Below are 11,311 nucleotides of genomic sequence, written 5' to 3'. Positions count from 1 at the left end.
GTGGCACGTCTTGTATCCCAGGACCGTGCTGAGCCCAGAGGCACCGGTTACCGTGCTGGGTCGGTGGAGCAGCCCCCGGCATGGGCCCTGGGCAGGCAGCTGGGGCCCAACCACCCCGAGAACGAGGCCTTTGTTCTCATGCAGAACTGGATACTGTGTGTGGATCCGATAGCCCGGGCTGGCCAAGTGGGCCTCCCCTGCCTCCGGCCTGGGGCTCTTTGCTATGACATTTGCATAGACGTGGACCCCTGTGCCAAGCTGGCACCTCATGTGGTGATCTGGGCCCCGTGGAAGTCACTAGAGTTCTTTACCAGAACTTCGTGGCTCTTCCTTTCCGGGCTCTTGTACGAGGGCACTGCCCATCCACTCTGTGGCCATTTGACTCAGTGGAACCTCGAAAGGTCAGTGTGCATTTTGCCCTGTTTCCTTCTGCACGTGCCCTGACCTCAGGCACACGTGACCGATGGAGCCCACGTCCGTTTGGGTGACTCTGACGACCAGAGCCTTATAGACCAGGTAGGACGTGCCATGTAGGATTTGAGGTCGTACAGGGCCGTGGCCTGACCTAGATTCTCCTAACCTATACGTCCCACGTCCCGTGGGGGTTCACCCAAGGGAGGGGCTGGGGTGGCCGCTGTAGGAGGCAGGGTTGACCCAGGCCCTCAAGGATGGGAACAGCAGTGGTGGGCAGAAGGCCAGGGGAGCGAGAATTCTGGAAAAGACCCACGTGGGGGGTGTGCTGCCCCCTGACACATTTCAATGACCCTTTGCAAAGACCACGTTCCTGCTCTGATTTTCTTCCAGGGCTGAAGCTGCTTCCGGACATACCTTCTGAGGAAGAGTTTCCGTGATTGAGCATCGTACTGTAGGTAGTTCCCGGGTGAACACATCTTGATCACTCATTCTGTGGCTTATTTTAAAATTAGTTCTGCTTTCTTTGGATTATAAAATTATCCAGCCCGGCTATGCAGAGAAGGGAAAAGGAAAAAAAAAGCGCAGCCCCAGGGCAGCAGTGGTCGGGGGGCCTCGCAAAGTGAATCACGCTCTTGCCCAAAGAGCCACCCCTGGGCCTGGGTGAGAGCAGTGCATGGTCTCTTCTGTGCATGAAGCCAAGGGCTCCCTGGGGAAGCCGGGGCTGGAATTCTTACCCCAAGCTTAAAGGGGTATTTCATGTTCCTTTCCTGGTACAGGTCACAGGCCACCGTTTTCTCTTTTATAACTTGATCCATTAGAAATAATGACAGGGGCGCCTGGGTGGCTCAGTTTGTTGAGCGTCTGTCTCTTGGTTTCAGCTCAGGTCACGATCTCATGGTCTGTGAGTTTGAGCCCCAAGTCAGTGCAGAGCCTACTTGGGAGTCTCTGTTTCCCTCTCTCTCTCTCTCTCTCTCTGCCCACTCGTGCTCTCTTTTCTCTCTCAAAAATAAACATATAACTAAAGTTTAAAGAAAAAAAAGAAGTAAGGACACAAATTATTTTGGTGCCGGTATGGATCCATCTACCAAAACTGAGGTTGCACAGAGGCGTTGATGGATTTCAGGAAAAGCCCGTGGTCAGCATCACTCGCCGCTTGTCCAGCCTGACACAGTCGGCAGAGGAGCACGTGTCCCCTCAGGGTCCCCTGCCGCTGTCCACTCCTGGAGTGGGGTTGCTTTCCTTCAACGACAAAGGGACAGGAGGAACAATGGTTGCACTTGACTCACGAAGTGACTAACGACCTTCTGGGCCAAGAAGTGCAGGTGCACATGTTTTCTCGGCAGGGAGTATGCGAGCTGGGTTTTATGGGCTGCAAACTCCTATCAGAAGTTGATAAGAGAGGTTCTGGGTTATTGGTTCCCTGCTGATTGGACAAGTATTTCATAAGCCCCAAGTGTGAAACACCTAAGGATGAATCATCCACATGGGCCACGTTCCCCACAAAAAAATCTATCTGTTGGCATAAACACACACACACACACGCACACACATGAATACAAACACATGCACACAAACCTTAAACCTTATCATCTGGGCCCCTGAGGAAGTGGTGAAATCAGACAGCGCGTCGCACCCCTCCCCCCCAATTACAGCCAGAAAGTGAAATCTGCTCCAAGAGCAGGGAAAGAGCGGCCCCGAGGGAGTTGTTGTCATAAGGAAGAAGCCAAGAGACCCAGGGATATGTGCACAAGGAGTCATTGTTGACAGGTGCATCGTTGGGATTCCATGCCTATGAGCATCCCAGGCTTTTAAATGCCAGTGGGTTGGGCCGTCTCCTGGTATCCTCCCCACAGACTCCCCGGTGCTCTGGGCACCTGGTCCCTTCGGAAGGGCACTCCCAGAGCTTGTCACCTTATCGCACAGTGTCCCACAGCGACTGAAGCAGAGTTGCTCAGGGCAGACAGACCAACACTTCGGAGTGTCCAAGTTCTGAATGTTTTACGGATAATATTTTGAGGCCGTACAACTGTCACACAAATCCCAGGTTCCTCGAGGTCAGTGGTGGGGTCTCAGTCATGGCTGCATTCCCTACACCTACACCTGCAGTGTCCGCCGTGGGCTCTCCTCCTGTTGTCCGAGCTTGTCTGCACCTCATCTGTCTGTGCTGGCACCTATCAGAGGTCAGGCCCAAAAACTGCAACAGAAAAGGGGCAGGTGGGTGGCTTGGGTAATAACACAAATTCTGCCCACCAATCTGGGGTCAACAGCTGATCTTAAAATGGGTGAGATAGAGGGGGAAGGTGGGGAAGAAGGAGGAAGGGAGGAGAGAGAAGAAAGGAAGGAAGGGAGGGAGGGAGCGAGGAGAGGAAGGAAGAAAGAAAGAAAGAAAGAAAGAGAAAAGAAAAAAGAAGGAAGGAATAAAGAAAGGAAAGAAGGAAGAAAAGAAGGAAGGAAGGAATAAAGGAAGGGAAGAGAAAGGAAGAGAAGAGCAGAAAAGAAAAGAAAAAGAAAAAGGAAAGAAAAGAAAAGAAAAAGGAAAAGAGAGGAGAGGGGAGGGGAGGGAAGGGGAGGAGAGGGGAGGCGAGGCGGAGAGAAGACTTTCTGGCACTCGTCCAAGCATTTCACCCACAAACTGGTTTAGGCCAGTGAGACAGGATGTTCTGCAGAGCAAAGATCATGTGATCGCACAGTGTGAACAAACAGATGGTGTATCATTAACAAAATGCAAGGCTGCGTTTCAGAGTCTCTGCAGGGTGTCGGTGACCCAAGCGATTTAATTAAAAACATAAAAAAAAAAAAAAAAGTGGCCGAGGCCAAAGTTTCATCCGGTTCAGCCTCTGTTCAGGCTCGGAGGGGCTGCCCCTGAGCGCAGGTCACATATCTGCCCCTAGGTGAAGTGTGACTGATTGGTGGCCCTCCGTGGTGTCATCCCGTCTCGTCTCAGGTCGTGCGGCCCACGGTGGGTGGTGGGAGGGGCTGGGCAGCTCCAGGAGGGAGACCATCCCCCCTCCCTTCCTCACGAGGAAAAAGCACAGGGAGTTTAGGGGCCGTGAGGACCAGGCCCGTGCACAGTGAGTCCTGAGCGCGCACCAACAGGTGGCCGGTGTCGCCTTGGTCCTAAGGAGGCCCCTGCCCGGGCTGCGGGGAGCCCCGGCGGGAGCGAGAGCTCCAATGACACAGGGGCCACCCGGAGCCCCGCTCTGCTATCAGCAGCATAAGGCGATGGTCAGGGCTGTGCGCTTGGGCCTCAAAGGCCTTTATCCGAACCCCTGTCTCCCCATCCCCCCGGGCGCAGACACCATACTGAAGTTGGCCTTGGTGTCCCCGCCCGGAGGCTCATGACAGCACTTCCCTCTTGGGAGGAAGCCATGGTGAGGGGAGGTAAAGGCAGCGACCACCGATGGGGCCTGTAATGCAGGTGACCGCTCTTGCTGCCCTGAACCGGGCTCCTTCCCCAGGACACCCCGGCCTCACCAGGGCAGGGGGGGCCGCTGAGCCACAGATCACAGCAGAAAAGGAAGGAAAGGGACCAGCGCAGTGTTGGGGGGTGGGGAGGCAAACAGCCCAAGAGCAGGGGCAATGAGGCGGTGGTGGCACAGTGGGGTGGGGGCGGGGGGGGGCGTCAGAGCTGGCTGGCAGAGCACCGTGACATCCAGGGACGTCACCACCTGCAGAGAGGAGCCCCTGGAATATCAAGCAGGGAACCGATCCCATGAGATACTTGTTTTCAAAGGCTCCTCGGCCGGCCGGCCGGGGTGTGGATGGAAGGGGCTGCGGAGGGAGGGTTTGCACCAGTCAAGACGGACCCTGGGGAGCGAGGGTGGGGAGGTTAAAGGGAGTTGGGGATAGTGCAAGGATCTGTGAAGAAGCATACAGAGGACGCTGGGTTTTGCCTGCTTATTCTATGTAGGAATTCATAGACTCATGGGCGTTTGAGCCCAGAGCGGAGAGAATCCTCGTTAACCCTAAGCACCACGCGTGAGAATCGAGAGGACTTTTTTACACTCCAACGTCCGTGGACAGCGGCAGCTTCCTTGACTCCGGAAATCCTAAATAAAGTGTGCCTCGGAGAGCGATGCGTCTAACAGACGCACAAATCCGGCGTCGCGGGCTTTCGAGAGACGTGTGCATCCCGGACCCGGAAGGCTTTTTTGATCAGCTGGGAAAGAGAGTGGAGCGTCTATGTGTTGCTCCAGAGACACGAGCGGCGACCGGCCCCTCTAAGGCGGCTTTCCTGTCGACGCGTGTTCATCATCGGCTAGTGGTACTTGAGGCCCCACTGCGTGCTGCGCTCCCGATGCAGGGAGGATGGAAAGGACCCTGTGGTCCCTGCCCCGTGAGGTTCTAGTGGGGGGAGGCAGACAGAAAAGCTCATAGCTACATTGTGTCGGGTCTGGTTAGTTTATTTATTTATTAAAAAAAAATTTTTTTTTTAATGTTTATTTACTTTTGACAGAGAAAGAGAGAGAGAGAGACAGAGCATGAGCAGGGGAGGGGCAGATAGAGAGGGAGACACAGAATCGGAAGCAGGCTCCAGGCTCCGAGCTGTCCGCACAGACCCCGACGCGGGGCTCGAACCCACAGACCGCGAGATCGTGACCTGAGCTGAAGTCGGACACTCAACCGACTGAGCCGCCCAGGCGCCCCCCTCATTACTTTAGATTAGACCGGCAGAAGGTTCTCTGTGTTGTTTCAACTGTGATCTGAATGACAAGAAGAATCCAGCTTCGCAGAGTTGAGGAGAGCCTTCTAGGCAGGCGGGAACAGCTTGTGCAAAGGGCCTGAGGTGGAAACAAACCTTGGTGTATTTCGGGGAAGAAGGCCAACATGGCCGAGTGTGGGGAGCAGCCGTTCTGGGAACCATGTGACGAGTGGCGAGGGAGGTTGAAAGGAGCCGGGTCAGACAGGGCTTTTAACCCTGCATAGAGGGTCTGACTTTTCCTCCAGGTTCATGAGGGGTTGGAGCAGGGAAGCCGTGGAATCCGATTTGTGCTTGAGGAGAGCGCCCTGGGTACTGGGGGAGAATGGCCTGTGGCTGTGGGTGGAGGCAGTGAGACCAGGGAGGGGGCTACTGTGGAATCCGGGCATGAGACCCTGGGGACTCCGACTGGGGCGTGGTCAAGGAGATGGACAGCAGTGGCCGGCCTCGGTCACACTCCAGGGACAGGACTCGATATCAAGGAGGGAGAGGAATCAGGGACGATTTCCAGGTGCGTGGCACATCGGAGCAGAAAGAAGGCTGAGTGTGCCTGGGAGTGATTCCGGGCGCGGCAAGGAAGGTTCACTTCTGGTTTTGTTTTTTGTTTTTTTCAGCGAAGTAAGAAGAACTGAAAGGGACAGAGAGTTCGGAGCGGAGAACAGTGGTTCCCAAACGCGAGCATGCGTCAGGATCATGAAGAGATTGTGTTAAATTACACAGCTGGGCCCCACCTCCTTCTGAATCAGCAGGTCTAGGGTGTGGCCTGAGGATGTGTGTTTCTAGAACGGTCGCAGGTGATGCTGGGCTGCTTTCCAGGGCTCCCGTGTGGAGAGGCCCGGGTGTTCACGACTAAGGAGAGGGTGGGAAGGAAACCAAACATGCGATAACCAGGTGACGCGGACTTTCCAGACATGCTGAGTGCCACTGGAGATGTATGGCTGTCGTGGACCCCTGTGGACGACGTGGCCTTGGGGACCCACGCAAAACCCAGCTCCCCTCCAGTCAGCAGACCTGCATGCGAAAGCACTCGGTTTACGTGGTAATAACACGTGTAGGGGTCTCTATTTCACTTTTCTTTTCTTTCTTTCTTTCTTTCTTTCTTTTTTTTGACAGTTTTTCTCTTTTACTGTTTGTTTATTTTTGAGAGAGAGAGAGAGAGAGACAGAGCATGAGTGGGGGAGGGGCAGAGAGAGAGGGAGACGCAGCACCCGAAGTGGGCTCCAGGCTCCGAGCTGTCAGCACAGAGCCCGACGCGGGGCTCGAACTCACGAGCCTTGGGATCATGACCTGAGCCGAAGTCGGACGCTTAACTGACTGAGCCACCAGGCACCCCTGTCCATTTCACTTTCCATGATCACTTGCTTTGACCCAAATTTTCAATTATCCAACCAATTGAGGGTCCTACTCACTTTAGATTCTGGGATTTCTACTGTTCTTGACTATTTTGTAGCAAATCACAACAGCTTTCAGTAATTCCACGTGCTCATCAAAAGAAGCAGTATTCTTCGAGCCAATACCGTGTGCACGACACGTGAACATACGCACGTGCACACAAACATCACTGAAAACGCTACCTCATCAACTTGGCAAAATAAGTTTAATTCACTAATAACCCGAGGGGCGCCTGGGTGGCTCAGTTGGCTAAGCATCTGACTCATTCTTGATTTCGGCTCGTCATTATCTCATGGTTGGTAGGATCGAGCCCCACGTGGGGCTCTGTGCTGACAATTCAGAGCCTGCTTGGGATCCTCTCTCTTACTCTTTCTCTGTCCCTCCCCTGTTCACACACACTCTCTCTCCAAAAATAAATAAATAAACTTAAAACAAAAAACGGAGAAAGAAAGTACCTAAATTTTTAGCATTTTGTTAACCGATTGCAGACTCTGGTCAGATACCACACACATTTATTAACCAACTACTTACTATGTAAATGTCTGACTCTTTGAGAGATGCTAAAAAATAATATATTACCTGGTCCATATGCTCAATGAAGTTCTTCTTGTTGGTGACATAAGACCTCTGTTCTAGAAGCTAGAACAACATAAAATAGGCTATAGTCAAGTGCTCTAGTCATTCGAAAAGAACTTGCTCTGTATTACCTCTGTGAGCTTCCCAATTCAAAACTTGGCATTCTAGGGGTGCCTGGGTGGCTCAGTTGGTTAAGTGTCTGACTTTGACTCAGGTCATGATCTTGTGGTTCGTGAGTTCGAGCCCCGCGTCTGGCTCTGTGCTGACAGCTCGGAGTCTGGAGCCTGCTTCGGATTCTGTGTCTCCCTCTCTCTGCCTCTCCCCTACTCACACTCTGTCTCTGTCTCCCAATAATAAATAAACGTTAAAAAAATTAAGGGAGTATCTCAAACATTTTTGTATTTATACTGTTTGTTTGTAGTCTTTGTCAGGTTAAGGAAATTTTATTCTAATCCTGGTTTACTAACAGTTTTTTTTTTTTTTAATCGAAACGAAGAGGAATTTTATCAGGTTTGTGTTTTTTTTTGCACCCATTGAAATTATCAAGTTTTTTCTCACTCAGTCTGTTACTGTGGAGGATGGTAACCCAGAGTTGTCCAAACTCAAGGTGAAGGGCACAGTCCTCCAGACTGTCAAGTCTGCCCAAGACTTATGATGCCAGGCGCAAGTTCAGGAGTCCTCAGCGTCCCTGTCTCCCAGACCACCTGGCTACACAGTTGGGGGTCTGGATTCCCTTGGTTCACTACAATGATTCACACACTCAAGAAAGTGCTGTACTTATTACTACAGTTTTATCTTAGCAAAAAGATACAAAACAGAGCCCGCCAAGGGAAGAGTCACCTAAGGCAGAATTTGGAACTGGGAGAGTTTCAGACACAAAGCTTTTGTGTCCTCAGGGAGGCATTACCTTCCCAGCATCAAAGTGTGGCAATAAGCAAAGTTTGCCAACCCAGGAAGCTTTGGTGTCCAGACCTGTGCTCAAGATTTCATTACATAGGTATGATTGACTGAATTATTTTCAATCAATGTGGATTTGACTTCCGTCTCCAGCAACACCCCTGCTCCCCACCCCAACTAAGGCAGGCTGATTTTAACTGGCCCAAAGCCCCAGCTCTCTAATCACATAACTGGTCTTTCTGGCATGGGCAGTCCCCACCCTGAGTCATCTTATCAGGATAAACTCTTAAGGGTGGTCCAGGGGGCCCATCATGAATAACAAAAACGCTCCTCTTACTCAGGAAATTTCAAGAATTTAGAGGATAACTCCCAGGAGCTGGAACAAAGGCCAGATCTCTCTTTGGATAAAGTGAATTCTTCATGATGCAATGCCACTCATAGGTCTCCTGAGATCAACCCAACCTTGCACTCCTGGAGAAATATAACATGATCTTTTAAGAACATGAATACATCTGGGGCACCTGGTGGCACAGGTGGTTGAGCATCTGACTCTTGATTTCAGCTCAGATCAGGATCCCAGGTCATGGCATGGGATCAAGCCCTGTGTTGGACTCTGTGCTGAGTGTGGAGTCTGCTTGGGATTCTCTTTCTCTCTCCCTCTAACCCTCTCCCCCGCTCTTGCTCTCTCTCTCTCTCTCTCTCTCAAAAAAAAAAATGACTATTTTACTAATTTTTAAAAGAATTCTGCACCAATATTTATATAATTATAATTTTCATTCTCTTCCTGACCTAGTCTGCTTTTGTAAATTAAGATTACACTGAGCTCATAGAATGAGTTAGAGAGTATTGTCTTTGTTCGTGAATCCAAGAAGAATCTTCGTTGGATTGGAATGATAGGTTCCATGAACATGTGGGGGCACTTACCTGTGAAACTATCCGAACCTGGTGTTTTACTTTGGCAGGTCTTTTAGGACTATTTCAATTATTAAAATAATTATAGGACTATTCAAGCTTTCTATTTCTTCTTGAGTCAGCATTGAGAAATTGCACTTTTCTTGAAAACATTTTTTAATGTTTATTTATTAAACAAAAATTTTATTAATGTTTATTCACTTTTTGAGAGAGAGAGAGAGTGGGGGAGGGGCAGAGAGGGAGGGAGACACAGTATCTGAAGCAGGCTCCAGGCCCTGAACTGTCAGCACAGAGCATGACTTGGGGCTCAAACCCACAAACTGAGAGATCATGACCTGAGCCTAAGTTAGATTGTTAACCAACTGAGTCACCCAGGCACCCCAATGTTTATTTATTTTTAAGAGAGAGAGGGAGGGAGGCACAGAATGTGCATGGGGGAGGGGCAGAGAGGGAGGGAGACACAGAATCCAAAGCAGGCCCCAGGCTCCAAGTTGTCAGCACAGAGCCTGATGTGGGGCTTGAACTCTCGAACCGTGAGATCATGACCTGAGCCAAAGTCAATGCTTAACTGATTGAGCCACCCAGGTGCCCCTCAAGTCTCTATTCTTTGCGAATGCAGTAAAACCTTGGATTGCGAGTAACTTGTTCTGAGAGTGTCCTGCAAGACGAGCAAACATTTCTAATAGATTTTAACTTGATAAACGAGTGATGTCTTGCAGGATGAGTCGTACGTGACACGGAATGTCACATGATCACAACTGAGCCAATGGTTCTTGAAATTTGCTTTGATATACAAGTGCTCTGGATTACAGGCATGTTTCTGGAATGAATTATGCTCACAAACTAAGGTTTTACCATGTAAGTATTTAGGACCACGCATTTGCCTCTGAGCAGCGCTTTTGCCATGACACACAAGTGTGTGTTTTTCATTATTGTTCTAAGTATTTCTAAATTTTCATAATAATTTCTTTTTGGAGTCATCAATTACCTAGAATTCTCTTTTTTAAATTCCAATATATGAAAACTTCCTATCTTTTCGTTATTGACTTCTATTTAATTATATTGTGTTTAAAGAACGCGATGGATGCGATACTTATTTTTTGAAATTTGTTGAGATGGACTCATGATCTAGTATGTGACTAATTTCTATAACCCTTCCGTGTGTGTTTAAGGAAAATGGATATTCTCCAATGGTTACATTTAGGATGTTACATATGGCCATTAGATCAAAATTGTCCAGATACATGTGTTGAGTATTTTTTGCTGCTTGATTTAGCAATAATCGCGAGAGAACTGTGGGTAGATTTGTTAATTTCTCCCTATATTTCTATCAATTTTTTATTTATATGGAGTGAGACTCTTTTATTGGGCGCGTATACACCTGGAATTCTTACGTCTTCCTGGTGAGTTGAAAATTACATCATGACATAGTAACATTTTCTGTCTTAGAGTGTATTTTTTTGTGATAGTGATACAGTTATGCTGATTCTCCTCTGATTAATACTTTCCTGGTACATCTTTTTCCATGTGTTTTTTGCTTAGGTGTATCCCAAACAGGATTTCTCCCCATATAGTAATGTCTGTCTTTTAACAGATAGATTCAATCCATTTATATTTGGGAGGATCATGAATATTGTGATATAGCTTTCCACAATCTTAATGCGGCAACACTGGAGAATACGAGTCCCAAGATGACATATCTTTGCCAGTAATTAAAGCCAGTGATCTGAAACTCAGGCATGTTGACTGTCTTTGGCTTTTCCTCCATGGTGCTTCCGTTAAGTTGTGCATCTTAAGAAAATGTCATTTTCTGCTTAGGTGTAGGGTTGAAACCAAATCTTTGGGAAATGAATGAAGCCACATAATTTCTCAAAAGTTTCTCTCAGGAAACTCTAAGGGGCAGCAGAATGCTTATGCGAATGCATGGGCTTTAGCGCTGGGCAGAACTGTCCCCTAACCTTTGCTCTGCCACTTTCTAGCTGTGGGATTTGGGGTGCATTCCTTAATCTCTCTGAGTCTCTTTCTTCATCTAGAAATCAAGAATAACCACACCTGCCTCCCCACGATATTTACCAGGCAAATGGAACAGCCTGGCTTATGGCAGGTGCTCAGTGAATGTTCGCACTTTTTCTTCCTCCCTCCCCTCTTCCAGGCCCACGGCCTTGATGATGTCAAGAACGTTTTGTAAATATTACAAATATGATGCGTCACTGTGATCATTACTTATTAAAATCACTTTGTTTCCTGATTTGGGTGATTCATCTCAACCAAAAGAAAGATTTGTGCTGTTCTGGCTAACAAAAACTTTGCAAAACAATGAGTGCTTCATTTCTGCAGCCCATTCTGTGCCGGTCACGATGTCTGTCTACACTGGCATCAATTTCAGGTAATCACTGAGCTTTCTGAAACTTTTTTGTTTGC

This window comes from Neofelis nebulosa, chromosome 2 (assembly GCF_028018385.1).
Source record: "Neofelis nebulosa isolate mNeoNeb1 chromosome 2, mNeoNeb1.pri, whole genome shotgun sequence".
Taxonomy (NCBI): Eukaryota; Metazoa; Chordata; class Mammalia; order Carnivora; family Felidae; genus Neofelis; species Neofelis nebulosa.
The sequence above is the reverse complement of the archived record's forward strand: the minus strand, read 5'-3'. Positions refer to the sequence as shown.